Source organism: Rhinatrema bivittatum, chromosome 4, assembly GCF_901001135.1.
Source record: "Rhinatrema bivittatum chromosome 4, aRhiBiv1.1, whole genome shotgun sequence".
Taxonomy (NCBI): Eukaryota; Metazoa; Chordata; class Amphibia; order Gymnophiona; family Rhinatrematidae; genus Rhinatrema; species Rhinatrema bivittatum.
In genome coordinates, this window is record NC_042618.1 from 262,994,111 (window position 1) to 263,009,199 (window position 15,089).

At 51.1% G+C, this 15,089-nt stretch overlaps 1 protein-coding gene across 5 annotated transcripts in view; it reads left to right on the forward strand.

Moving 5' to 3' along the window:
• The window catches only part of TTLL1 (tubulin tyrosine ligase like 1), a 383,001-nt gene that overhangs the window by 325,520 nt on the left and 42,392 nt on the right, over positions 1-15,089 (forward strand). The gene's annotated exons all lie outside the window — the stretch shown is intronic.

Sequence of the window (15,089 nt, forward strand, 5' to 3'; positions counted from 1 at the left end):
CCCCTGTAGGCCACTACCAGACATATAGTGAATACACTAATACATTTAAAGGATGCTAATTAGACACATTCCTACTCCCATAGCAACCTAAAACTTAACTAGGAACTGAACAAATTTGAGATGAAGGCAGCAGTCCAGCAGCAAGTCTTTTGCATCAAGTGCCACATGTATGATTTTTTACCCGCCGGTGACAAGTTGTACGTGTGCTCCTGTCTCTCAGAGAACGAGTTCGATCTCTGGAGGCTAGCGTGGCAGACCTGGAGGAGCTGAGGCAGACAGAGAGGTATATAGATGAGACCTTTAGAGATTTAGTAGCCAAGTCCCAGCTTCAGACTGGCAGCCCTGGTGCCTTGGAGGAAGAAGGTCTCATGATTGGAGAGCTTCAACCTCGTGCAGCAGGAAAGGATCCTGTAGCAAGGACCTGCTCTTCTCGTGGTGCATTGTCTTTTCGCACTGAGGATGTGTCTCCCAGGGCTACTGCCCAGGAGGGAAGGGTTAGGTCGGCTGCCATAGTTGTTGATTCGATTATTAGGAATGTAGACAGCCGGGTGGCTGGTGGGTGTGAGGATCACCTGGTAACATGCCTACCTGGTGTGAAGGTGGCGGACCTCACGCATCACCTAGACAGGATTTTAGACAGTGCTGGGGGGGAGCCGGCTGTCATGGTACATGTGGGCACCAACAACATAGGACAATGGGGGAGGGAGATTCTGGAAGCCAAATTTAGGCTCTTAGGTAGAAAGCCGAAATTCAGAATCTCCAGGGTAGCATTCTCTGAAATGCTCCCTGTTCCATGCGCAGGTCCTCAGAGGCAGGCAGAGCTCCGGAGTCTCAATGTGTGGATGAGATGATGGTTCAAGGAAGAGGGATTCAGTTTTGTAAGAACCCGGGGAACCTTTTGGGGAAGGGGGAGTCTTTTCTGAAGGGATGGGCTACACTTAACCAGGGTGGAACCAGACTGCTGGGGCTAACCTTTAAAAAGGAGAGCAGCTTTTAAACTAGAACAAAGGGGAAAGCTGACAATCACTCAGCAATACATGGCTCGGAGGGAGGTATCTTCAAAGGATACTAATGATGCATTAGTATTAGGGCATCCCAACAGTGAGGTTCCAATAATAAGAAACATAGTCCAAGTGCCTGTAACTAAAAACTCACCTGAGCTAGAAAATTCCAGTTTATCCCTATCAATTAAAAAGCAGAATGAAAATACAAACAAAAAACACACTTTGAAATGTTTATATGCTAATGCCAGAAGTCTAAGAAGTAAGATAGGAGAATTAGAATGTATAGCAGTGAATGATGATATAGACTTATTTCCTAGCGTGTAGCAGATGGACTCAAAACAAGTGGGTATAGCGTGCTCGTGCTAGCAGTTGGAGACGGATCTGACATCAGCACGGGTACATATACCCCCACAGGAAGTGAAGCAACTCAGTAATTTCTGTCTCCAAAGCAGTTTGGAGCTCCTTCACGCTCGCTGAGCGTTCTTTCAAATTCTAACGACTAAATTCCTAGACGATATCTCTTAACAACGAGCCCCGCACTCCTGCGGTGATACCAGTCGGTCCCTCCCCCAGTTGAGCTTCCCGAGGGGATTTCCGTGGTCCCTCGGAGGTAAGTGCCTCGGTCCGGTGGCCGACTCGCAGCAGGGACCTGCCCCCGAGCGAGAAGGGCTCAGGCGCGGCCTAGAGGCAGCCTCGGTCCCAACGTGGACTTGGCCCCCGAGCGAGACGAGTTCGGGCGCGGCCTAGAGGCAGCAGGTGCACCTCCTCGAGCGCGGCGGTGAAGGTACTCGCCCTCTCCCCCACAGCCGGAGACCGCCCGGGTTGCAGCCGGGAAGCGCCGAAGACAAGGTAAGGCGTATATATTTACTTGTTGGTCTCCGAGGATAAGCAGAGTGCCTCTGGGGCGGCCAGTTCAGTAGGCCGCCATTTCGTCTGCCTGCTCGCCGTCATCTTCTACCTGAAGCGTCTCACGGCGATAGGCGCCCGTCTATAGACGCCCGTTCATAGGCACACATTGCTATCTTAGGCGCCCGATGATAGGCGCCCGATGATAGGCGCACGTTGCTAGGCGCAAGTTCTTAGGTGCCCGATTATAGGCGCACGTTATAGGTGCACGTTGCTAGGCGCAAGTTCTTAGGCGCCCGTTATAGGCGCACGGCTATAGGCGCACCTTGTTAAGCGCACGTTGCTGAGCTCTGGGTTCAGGCGCCTGCTTTTCGCGCACAGTGCAGACTCTTATTGAATTCACGGGTGGCATGGAGAGTAAGAGTGACCAGGCTTCGGCAGTGCCGGCACCTCCAGAATGAGGCATCAATCTCTGCTCTGCATGCAACCTTAGGGTCACACAGAACATGGATGCAGACTCCCTACGTGCCCAATGTGAAGAGGCCCTGGGACTACTGGGCCAGGGCCGGTCACAGCCCAGCGTTCTTGCTGGTTCCTCAGGGAACACCCCGGAGCCAGCAAGCAGCGGGGAGCAGCCATGGTTCCCATGCGGCCAGATATGGCTTCGATCTCCTGGGTGGAGTTATTCAAAGGGATTCATACCTTTGTCATGATGCAGTCAGCTCCCCGACCGGGTCCGTACGTCCAGAATGACCCGGCCCCTGGACCCTCGCAGCCTAGGCGCGGCCACTCGCCACCTGATAGCCCGGCAGAAGAAGATGACCCCCCCCCCCCCCCCCGAGGAGGGAGAGCTTCCCTCGGGGGTAGAACCTTATCGGACCATGCGGCGCTTCTTTACCAGAGCGGATCTTCCAGACTTGATCTCGCAATGCCTGTCGGACCTGGCCCTTCCGGGCCATGACACCCCAGGGGAACCTAGAGTGAACCCCCTGTTGCAGGGCCTGCGCCAAACTTCTCACCATTTTCCCCTCCTACAAGTGGCACAGCAGCTAATCGATCTGGAATGGGCTGCACCGGAGGCTCCATTCAAGGGGGGTCGGGCCTTGGCTGGCATGTACCCCTTAGCCCCGGCAACTAAGGACATGTTGGCGTGCCCTCAGGTAGACGCCATAGTCAGCGCAGTTGTGAAGCGCACCACCATCCCGGTGGAAAGTGGGATGGCCCTCAAAGATACACATGACCGGCGTATGGATGCCATCCTGAAGCAGACCTTTGAGGTGGCAGCCATGTCCCTACGAATTGCGACTTGCTGCACGGTGGTGACGCGTTCCTGCTTATCTCAGGCTCGGAACAACGCCCCGGGAGAAAGGATGGAATCAGCTCTCTCATTCCTTACTGATGCAGCCTCCGACCTCGTCCGTAAGGCAGCCAAGGGAGTGTCATCCTCAGTGGCAGCCAGGAGGCAGCTCTGGCTACGTAACTGGTCGGCCGAATCCTCTTCCAAGACACGTCTCACGAGAATGCCCTTTAAGGGATGTCTCCTGTTCGGCAGCGACCGGGAGAAGCTGGCCAATAAATGGGGCGCCTCTCCTTTACCTCGTCTACCAGAAGACAGACCACGCAGGAGGCAGCGCCCGTCTTCTAGACCACCCAGAGGTAGAACCTCTCAGCGCTTCAACCCTTACGGGACTCGCTACCAGGCACCTCTGTCGCTGGCCAGGAACCAGTCCTTTCGGCCTAAGCACAGTAAGAGGGGAGCCGGCTCGGGTTCCGGCCCCGGCCGTACCCCACAATGACAATCAGCCGGCCCATCCGGGGGTAGCAGCCATAGGGGGCAGACTGACCCTCTTTTACCGCAGGTGGGCCGAGATTACCTCGGACCAGTGGGTCCCCACCATCATCCGAGAGGGGTACTACCTGGACTTTCTTCGGCTCCCGCCAGACAAGTTTGTGGAATCTCCTTGTTCACCCCTCAAGAGGGCGGCGCTAGATGTTACCTTACAGAGGCTTCTCTCCCTCAAGGCCATAATTCCAGTGCCTGCAGGGGAGATAAATTCTGGGCATTATTCCATTTATTTCATAGTACCCAAGAAGGAGGGCACTTTCCAGCCCGTCCTGGACCTCAAGTAAGTCAATCGCTAACTACGGGTACCCAGCTTTCGCATGGAAAACCTGCGATCTGTCAAAAATTCAGTACAGCCAGGGGAGTTTCTCACATCCCTAGATCTGTCAAAAGCCTACCTGCATATCCCAATCCATCGGGACCATCAGCGCTACCTACATTTCAAAGTCTTGGACCAACACTTTCAGTTTCGGGCGTTACCCTTCGGGTTAGCCACAGCGCCGCGGATCTTTACCAAGGTCATAGTAGTAGTGGCGGCAGCCCTCAGGAAGGAGGGAATTTTCGTTCATCCCTACCCGGACGATTGGTTGATCAGGGCAAAATCGCCAGAAGAGAGCCATCGGGCAACCAGCCGAGTGATTGCTCTTTTGGAGAGCCTAGGCTGGGTAGTAAACTTAAACAAGAGTTCCCTACAGCCATCTCAGTCGAAGGAATACCTAGGAGTCCTATTCGACACTCAGGCAGACAGTCATCTTGCCTCCTAAAAGAAGAGAAAAGCTCAAGAATCGTCTGCAGGCCCTGCTGCATGCCGTCCGGCTCACAGCTTGGGATTCCCTACAAGTCCTCGGCCTGATGGCATCCACTCTGGAGGTGATACCATGGGCACGGGCGCATATGAGGCCGTTACAACGGGCCCTCCTATCCCGGTGGAGCCCGCGATCACAAACTTACACCATACACCTACCTCTCCCAGCCAAGGTACGAAATCAGCTGCGATGATGGCTGCAGCAAAGCCACAGGAGCCGGGGGTCCAGGATGTCCTCTCCGACCTGGACCCTGCTCACAACAGACGCCAGCCTGAGCGGCTGGGGCGCACATTGCGAAGGAGTCACCGCCCAAGGGCGGTGGAGCAGAGAAGAGTCGGGATGGAACAACAACCGACTAGAGGCACGGGCAGTCAGGCTAGCGTGCCTGCGATTTGCCCACAGACTGCGACACAGTGCAGTCAGAGTGATGTCAGACAATGCCACCACAGGGTGGAACCAGAAGCCAACAGGTATCACTAGAAATAGTTCCTCTGATGACTTGGGCAGAAGCAAATCTCCAGGACATCTCCGCCATCCACATCGCCGGGAAGGACAACACCGCGGCGGACTTCCTCAGCAGAGAAGGTCTACATCCCGGGGATTGGCAACTGTCACCCACGGCGTTCCAGATGATTGTGAATCGGTGGGGGACCCCAGGCATGGACCTACTAGCGGACAGGTCCAACGCTCAAGTACCCAGATATTTCAGTCGCAGGCGGGATCCTCTGTCTCAGGGGATTGATGCACTGGTACAACCATGGGCCCCAGGAGATCCTGCTGTACGCTTTTCCGCCATGGCCCCTGCTGGGCGCCATTATACACAGGATTCAGCGGCACAGAGGCCTAGTTCTTCTAGTGGCCCCGGACTGGCCAAGAAGACCCTGGTACGCAGACATGAGAAGACTACTGGCAGGTAATCCACTACCCCTGCCGCCGCACAGGGACCTGCTGCGACAAGGTCCCATACTCCACGAGGATCCAGCTCAATTCTCTCTTATGGTTTGGCCATTGAGAGGGCTAGACTGAAGTCACGAGGATATTCAGGACTGGTAATAGATACACTCCTCAGAGCACGCAAGTTCTCCACATCACTAACTTATATAAGGATCTGGAGAGAGCTTGGTGCGAAGCTAATAGCACCAATCCACATGCCGCTAAGATTCCTATCATTTTGTACTTCCTACAAGATGGTCTTCAGAAGGGTCTGTCCCTCAATTCCATCAAGGTCCAAGTGGCAGCACTTTCCTGCTACGGTCCCCAGAGTGACGGCAATAAAATCGCCACACACCCAGACGTTTCACGCTTCCTGAAAGGTGTCAAACACATTCGTCCGCCACTGAAGTGGCCCATACCTCTGTGGAACCTCAACCTAGTTTTGGACTTTCTAGCGGGACACGCCTTCCGTCCACTTCGAGGCCTGTCCTTCCGTTTGTTAACCTTGAAGATGGTGTACCTGCTGGCTGTTTGCTCCGCACGACGCGTCTCAGAGCTACAAGCACTGTCTTGCCGTGATCCGTTTCTCCGAATCACGCCAGAAGCCATCCATCTTCGCACAGTCCCTTCCTTCTTACCCAAAGTAGTCTCGCACTTCCACCTCAACCAAACCATCTCTTACCTACCACAGAAGGTTTTGAAGAAGTCAGAAGAAGGTCGAATTCTGCAACATATCGACATCGGCAGGCTACTGTCCAGATACCTGGAAGTGTCCAAAGCAATACGAAAGACGGACCATCTGTTCGTTCTACCCAGCGGGAAGAAGCAAGGGGAAGCGGCCTCACGGGCAACTATCGCCCGCTGGGTCAAAGAAGTTATCAAGGCAGCCTACGTAGACGCGGGAAAATCACCACCTCTACAGGTCAAGGCTCACTCTACCAGAGTGCAAGCGGCCTCTTGGGCAGAATCTCAGATGCTGTCGCCTGCTGAGATCTGTAAGGCGGCGACGTGGTCCTCTCTCCATACCTTCTCCAGATTCTACCGTCTGGATGTCCAGGCCAGGGAGGACACCGCATTCGCGAGGGAAATCCTGCACAGACCGCGGGCAGCCTCCCGCCCAGTCCAGGAGTAGCTTTTGCACATCCCACTTGTTTTGAGTCCATCTGCTACACGCTAGGAAATGTAGAGATTACTTACCTGATAATCTCGTTTTCCTTAGTGGCATCCCGCCCGGCTGCCAATATTCATGGGATTTCACAGGCTCAAGGTAAGCCATGTTTTACTACATAGGGCATCCACCCTGCCGGGTGTCGACGCCTTCTGGTTGAGAATCCTGGTGGTCTCCAGCTACTATCAACCGGTCAGGGTAATCCTGTTTAATTAATCGATCGGTCAGTACTCATAGAGCTATGACAGCTTTGCAAGGAAGATTACTGAGTTGCTTCACTTCCTGTGGGGGTATATGTACCCGTGCTGACGTCAGATCCGTCTCCAACTGCTAGCACGAGCACGCTATACCCACTTGTTTTGAGTCCATCTGCATACACTAAGGAAAACGAGATTATCAGGTAAGTAATCTCTACAATTGGCATCTCAGAGACATGGTGGAAGGAGGACAACCAATTGGACAGTGCTATACCGGGGTACAAATTATATCGCAATGACAGAGAGGAGCATCTGAGAGGCGGGATGGCACTTTGTCTGGGATGGCATAGAGTCCAACAGGATAAAGATCCTGCATGAGACTAAATGCACAATTGAATCTTTATGGGTAGAAATCGCTTGTTTGTTGGGGAAGAGTATAGTGATAGTATACCTCACTCCACCTGGCCAAGATGGTGAGACAGACAGTGAAATGCTAAGAGAAATTAGGGAAGCTAACCAAATTGGTAGTGCAGTAATAATGGGAGATTTCAATTACCATCCAAACCATGAAGCAAACCTTGCACATCAGCAACTACCAATAGACAACGGTGCAAGAATACAACTTTGAGGACCAAATGTTCAAATATAATTTAATTCTTCTTTTTTGCACAAAATATAATTTATAATCGGCAGCTCCACATGAATCACAGAGTCATTTGTGTAAGTCCCCCGACACAGTCCCGTGTTTCGCTTGTTGCTGTATCGGGAGGGACCATCGTTATAATTAAATCTACAATACAAACAAATACAAGTGGTGGACTGTTGTGATCCTGCCCGCGAGGAGCGTGGGCAGGCTCTTACCTTCTCACAGCCAGTCGGGCTGCTGACGCTGCTGCTTCTTTCTCCCTGAATCAGCTGGGGCTGTCCCCGCAGCTGTTGCCATGCGGTCGGCTCCTGTCTTCCTGCCTTTCCCCGACGTGCTGCTGTGATCCCGGGCCCTTCAGTCAGCAGGTCGTCTCTGCTGGTGCCTGCTACAGCCCGGGTCCTTGCCTGGCTGGGAAGCCATCCCTGCCAGTGCCTGCAGCCTGCTACAGCTCTCTACTCTGCCTGCAGTCTTACCTCTCCTCCTGAGGCTGTCTTCACGGCATGGAGCCGTTCCTGCAGTCAGCCCTTCTCCTGCTTCAGTCCCTGCAGCTCTCTGTTCTCTCTGCCGGTGTCTGCAGCCAGCCTTACCTCTCTCTGCTTCTTCCTGCTTCAGTCCTTGCAGCTGGGAGCTGCTCCACTGACCTGCCTTCACCCAGTTCCAGCCCAGGGCTGCTCCACTGCTTCCCTGGCCTTCCACGTGGCTGAGGACGCCACCAGCTTCCAGCTCTTCTCTCCAGCTCCCTAGGGCGCGGGCGCGCGCCTCTCTGCTCCTCTTCAAGGTCCAGCCAGGTGTGGCCCCCTGCTGACCCCTCCCTGGGCATTGTCCTCATCAGCCCTACTAAAGGGCTCAGCATTCAGTCTGTCTTTGCCTTCGCAAGGAGTTGGTCACTCCTGAGATCCTTCGCTCCAGGAAGTCGTCCGTGTTCCAGCACTTCTGCAAGGTCCTGTGTTTCTTGTTACCTGTTGGAGCTCCTCGTCCAGTCCTGATGTCTGCCTGCCGTTCCAGTCCCAAGGTCTGTCTCTTGATCCAATTCCTGTGTTCCAGTTCCATGTTCCAGCCCTGAGGTGTGTCTCCAGTTCCAGTATCCGTGTTCCAGTCCTGATGTTCCTGCTGTTCCAGATGTCCTTGTTCCAGCCCTGAGGTCTGTCTTATCCTTGTTCCTGATCCTGATGCTTTAACCTGCCTTGAACTGCCAGGAGTGCAGCGTATCCTTGCCTTGAGCTGCCAGGAGTGCAGCAACCTGCTTCCTCTTTCCTGTGCTCTCCCGCTCTCAGCATGGTCCGCGACCAGCCTTCCAGGGCTGAGTAGGGCGCGCATGAGGCAGGGTGGTCCGCGACTCAGTCCCGTGGGTGGTCTGAGTAGGGCGCCCTGAGGGACAGTGCCCATGTCTTCCTTCAGCCCTCGTTCCTGACTCCACCTCTGTGCATCCAGTACCTCGTCCTGAGTCCACGTCTGTGCCTGTCCACGTCTATGCATCCTGCACCTCGTTCCTGAGTCAACGTCTTTGCCTGAGTCCACGTCTATGCATCCTGCACCTCATTCCTGAGTCAACGTCTTTTGCCTGAGTCCACGTCTATGCATCCTGCACCTCATTCCTGAGGTCCACGTCTATGCCTGAGTCTACGTCATTCCTGAGTCTCGTCTGAATCCATGTTCCAGTCTTCGCTGCCCTGGCCTCCATCTGGCCTGCCGCTTCGTGCCGTACCCTGCGGCAGGTCCGAAAGGGCTGGGAACGGTCGGAGGACTGTTCACAAGACCAACATTGCGGCGTTGGGGTCTTCCGAAGCGTGCAGGTCCGGAGGAGGGCCTGTCTTCCAGTCTTCACTCCAGCTTGCCCCTCTGTCCAGCCCATGCTCGGGCATGCTACGCCTCCTGCGGCACCTCTCCAGACCCCTCTGGTGTCGAGCTGCAGCCCAAAGGCACACACATCTCCCAGGAGTGGGATCGCTCTCCTAGCGCTCCACAACATGGACCACAAATAGAGGGGCTACTTTGTTAAAGACAGAGGTCACAATTGAAGTACATACCTTTCAGATCAAACATGGAGCTCGAGCGCCCTCAACAGTATCAAACATTTAAAGAACAGGATTGGCGCCAAACAGGAACACATCGCGAGATTACTGAACCAATCAAAACAGAGCGCATTTTTAAGGAAATAAATGCCACTCAATTTCTTTATTTAAGCCTTTTGGACTGATAGTATCTAGAGTGAATATCCATCTCTGCTCTTTTCTTCCCAGTACACTAGGATAGTCGCCCCCTCTAGGATGATGGGGGACCACCTCCAATACTGAGAAAAAAAGTTCAGAGATGACATGATTATGTTGAGACCAATGGTTTACCAAAGGCTCGTCTATTCTTAGCAGGCGGATGTTTGAACAGTGTTCAATTATCCTCGTCTTGACCATACGGGTAGTTTTTCCCACATATAGGAGGGGGCACGGGCATTGCGTCTGCGCCATATGAAATCAAAGATCCATTTTTGCCACCGGCGCAACATAGGTGGGGGAACGCCCACTGGTAAAGAGGGAAAACAGATAAAGAAATTTAGCAAAATGGTCATTTTGGTTATGGCTATTCTACCCAGCCAGGAGAAAGTGCACCTGTTCCATCGACTCATATTCAGTGTTAAACTATTTATCAAGGGATTGTAATTAAGATTGTATAGGTCAGGTAATCGAGCTGTTAAAAAGACCCCTAAATATTTTATGTGGGATTTCGCCCATTTATACGGAAACCTACTGCGGATATTTTGCACTTCGTCCGGGCACAAGGTCACATTAAGCAATTCTGACTTAGCGAAATTCACTTTAAGGCCTGCTACCTTGCCAAAGCTATTTAGTTCTCGGGTAACCCCCTCCAGTGACAAGGCCGGAGTTGTTAGCGTTAATAAAATGTCGTCAGCAAACAATGAGGCCTTGTACTCTGCAGATCCCAGTCGAATTCCCTTTATATCATTGGCTTTGCGGATCTGCGTCACCAAGGGCTCAAGATACAAGGCAAATAACAGAGGTGACAATGGACACCCCTGTCTAGTGCCCCTTCCTATAGGGAAGACGGGACCATAGCCGTTATTCACTTTGACCCTAGCTGTAGGTTTCTCATATAATTGCTGTAGCCATTGCAAAAAGAAAGGCCCAAACGCCATATGCCTTAAAGTGGAAAACAGAAAAGGCCAATGTACCAGGTCAAAGGCCTTTTCCGCATCCAAGGACAGTAAAACCGCTGGAGTCTGAGTTCTGCGAGCCCAACATATGAGATCAATGACCTTTCTTATGTTATCTGCCGCCATGTGCTGTGGGATAAACCCCACTTGATCAGTATGTACCAGCTGTGAAAGAAATGTATTTAATCTCTGAGCTAAGACCCGAGCCAGGATTTTGAGATCCACATTAAGGAGCGAGATGGGTCTATAGGAGCCACAGTATGCCGGGTCTCTCCCAGGCTTTGGAATGACAGTTATACCCGCTGTATTATTATGGGGCCCCATTCCTTTACCGTCTCTGAGATTGTTAAAATATTGGGCTAGGGGCTCCGCCACTATAGATATACATTTTTTTGTAATATATCCCAGTGAGCCCATGTAGCCCCGGCGATTTGCCAGATTTCAAGGATTTAATGACCATCTCAATCTCAATCTCACTAGAATGAATCGGGGCATCCAGGCTCTGTCGTTGCTCATCTGTCAAACTCGGTAATTCTAGATTTTGCAAGTATTCACGTATATCAATTTGTTGAATGGAATCTTCGGACTTGTACAGGTTCTGAAAAAAGTCAGAGAAAGCCTTGCGTATTCCCGCCGAAGCGGTAAGCATCTCTCCCTCAGAATTTTTAATTTTTAAGATATTATTTTGGGAGATCCGAGCTCGCAATTGGCATGCTAACAGACGACCTGCCTTATTCCCCCCTTCGTAATATTTCTACTTTAGAAATTCCAAAGCATGGAGAATACGTTTATTATCAAGTTGCGCTAACTCATCTTTGAGGGCAAGTAACTTCCGATAGCATTGTTTAGAGTGGGTCCTCATGTCTACCTTCGATAGCGCCGCAATTTTACTCATCAAAACCCGTCTGGACTCCTGTTCCTGACGTTTGCACGCCGAGGCCCGGGAGATTAGAATCCCCCCTTGCCACAGCCTTGGAGCATTCCCAACTGTGCTAGGAGATACCTCCCCCTCCAGAATTCAAATGGAAGTAATCCTGCATCTGATCATTCAAAACCTGTACAAAACCCGCATCTTGTAATAAGGATTCATTCAACTTCCAAAATCGACTTCCCGCATCCTGATCAACTAGATCAATGTCCAATAGTATGGGACCGTGATCAGACCAGGTGATAACTTCTATCTCCGCCCCCTGTACCTGGTTTCCTAGAAGTTTATCCACCAAAAAATAATCTATGCGTGAATAACTGTCATGAAGTGCAGAGAAGAAAGTGTATGATCTAGATTGGGGACATCTGTTTCTCCATATGTCAACCATATTCCAATCGTACATAAGGTTCCGCACTGCCTTTCTGCTATGCCCAGACAGCTGAAAGTGCGGTTTAGACATATCTAGTTCTGGTCGAAGCGCAACATTTAGGTCTCCCCCTAAGATAATTGGCCCTTCCGCCCTTGCAGCCAGAACCCCATGTAATTCCTTCCAAAAGGGCCCTGCATCTCTATTAGGGGCATAGACTGTTACTAATGTAATGTTTCCTAGAAGTTTATCCACCAAAAAATAATCTATGCGTGAATAACTGTCATGAAGTGACTTAGGTTCCTCACAACTACCAGCAGTGCAAACCTATACACACTGTCCCTTCAGCTCTCCTGCTTATCTAATGGCTGAGCCACTTAACAACTGTTACCTGTATTCACTCCGTTCTTTCCCTTTTCCCCAGTCCACAGATATTCGGCGATTTTTTTCAGCACGGTTTTGGTTTGGGTGGCAACCGGGCCTGGACCCTCAGCACAGACAGCCGTTCAGGGAGGGGAGATTTTAACGTTAGTCAGCCTGTACACCCCGTAGCTCTCGGCTCAGCGCCTATGGAGAAATTGTTTTGTCCTTATTTTGGATATTTTATTTACTTTTCTTAGATAATTATTTGTGTGTCCTTCAACTGTGAAGACCTGAGGACTGAGGTACCGTACAGCTCACTGCCCCCTATAGCTCCCTTTTGCTCTTTAGGCTACATGGCACCTGCAGCCGTTGTGCAATCCGTCCTCTCCTCTCTCTCCTTAGCTCCCCTCCAGCCCGAAGCAGCCAGTAAGCACCAGACTTGCACTATATTTATTAGATACTAACGCTCCGTAGGTTCTTAACCCGGCGGTATGGGCAGCGATTGAGTCCCTCTGATGTGAAGGAGTAGCAGGGGGGGAGAGAAGGAAGGCGGCACGGGGGAAAGCTCAGCCTCCAGCTCCTGGCCTCTTATCCTTCCCACAGTACTAATTAATACAGAAGTAGGAAAGGAGGTGTCTCCAAGGGACACTTTGGCATTTACTGGTACTTGCCTCTTAGTGCACTCCTTCAGTCCACCCCAAGTGCCGGTCACCACGCTCACCCTGCCCGGGAAGTTTACCGCCGGCGCGTGGAGCAAAATGGCGGGCGGGGGAGCTCCAACCTGAAATCTTTCTCCGCAGCGTGTCTCGATCGCCGTGAGTCAACTTCTGCTTAAGCGATTTTACTCCCGACAGTGATCTGAAGCTGCCGCTGTGTCGGACCTTTATTTATGCCCGAATTTCTCCCGCTCCGTTGAGTGCGCCGGGTACTGCGAAATGGCGATTGGGGAAGCAGGCCTGCCCAATCTTTTTTGCGGCTGATCGTGTTCCCCTTCAGTGCAATCCGCCCGTTTTTTTCTGGCGAATTAAATCCGCCCTGCTTGTTATTGCTGCCACCCGCAGTAAATCGCCAATTCAGATTGAGATTTGCAGGGTAAAATGAAGAGGCTGATTGTTCTCTGCACGGAGCCTCAGGCTCAAGCTGCCATTTTCTAGCGCGGCAAACAGCGCCCCCCTTTTCAATATATTTATAAATGATCTGGAATGGAATACGACAAGTGAGGTTATCAAATTTGTGGATGATACAAAATTATTCAGAGTAGTTAAATCACAAGCGGATTGTGATACATTACAGGAGGACCTTGCGAGACTGGAAGATTGGGCATCCAAATGGCAGATGAAATTTAATGTGGACAAGTGCAAGGTGTTGCATATAGGGAAAAATAACCCTTGCTGTAGTTACACGATTTTAGGTTCCATATTAGGAGCTACCACCCGGGAAAACGATCTAGGCATCATAGTGGATAATACTTTGAAATTGTCGGCTCAGTGTGCTGCAGCATTCAAAAAAGCAAACAAAATGTTAGGAATTATTAGGAAGGGAATGGTTAATAAATGGAAAATTTCATAATGCCTCTGTATCGCTCCATGGTGAGGACCGCATCTTGAATACTGTGTACAATTCTGGTTGCTGCATCTCAAAAAAGATAGTTGCAATGGAGAAGGTAAAGACAAGGGCAACCAAAATGATAATAAAGGAAAGGCTGAAGAGGTTAAGGCTGTTCAGTTTGGAGAAGAGATGGCTGAGACGGCTGAAGGGGGGGGGGATATAATAGAGATCTTTAAAATCATGAGAGGTCTAGAACGAGTAGATGTGAATCAGTTATTTGCATTTTCGGATAATAGAAGGACTAGGTGGCACTCCATGAAGTTAGCAAGTAGCACATTTAGGACTAATTGGAGAAACTTCTTTTTCACTCAACACACAATTAAGCTCTGGAATTTGTTGCCAGAGGATGTGATAAGTGCATTTAGTGTAGCTGGATTTAAAAAAGGTTTGGATAAGTTCTTGGAGGAGAAAGCAAATGTTGCTTACCTGTAACAGGTGTTCTCACAGGACAGCAGGATGTTAGTCCTCACAAATGGGTGACATTACAGGATGGAGCCCTGTACAGAAAACATTTCTGTCAAAGTTTCTACAAAGCTTTGACTGGCACTGGCACACTGAGTGCACTGAGCATGCTCAGCCTGCAATTATCCCTGTGAGCCACAGGTGTCTCCCTCAGTCTCGTCTTATAGCTAAAAGCGCAAGCAAAACTAAAATAAACGTGAAAACGTATAGAGACCCAACTCCGCGGGGTAGCAGGTGGGTTTCGTGAGGACTAACATCCTGCTGTCCTGTGAGAACACCTGTTACAGGTAAGCAACATTTGCTTTCTCACAGGACAAGCAGGATGGTAGTCCTCACAAATGGGTGAGTACCGAGCTGAGGATGCCCGAGAGTGCACCAAATGGACCCAAGACGCGCGAAGGGCGCGATGACGTGGGCAGAGTTTGGAATGGAGGGCATCCAGAAATCCTTAAAGGGTTGGTGGAAGGATGTTGGGTAGTTAACCCGAAAGGAATAAGAGTAGACGGACTGGCCAAACATGGAGCATGCCGGCTAGTCGTGAGTAAGCAATAATGGGCTGCGAAGGTATGGAGAGAACTCCAGGTTGCAGCCTGATAATATGTGTACAAGCAGCAGTAGCCGAAGGGAAGCTATTAAGGCTGAGGTGGATGGAACAGAGTGTGGTTACACACAGTGTTGTAGTGAAAAGCCTGCTTGTTGGTAGGAAAAGAGATACAGACCGTTTATTAGGAGGAATAGGTCTGTTTGCCAAC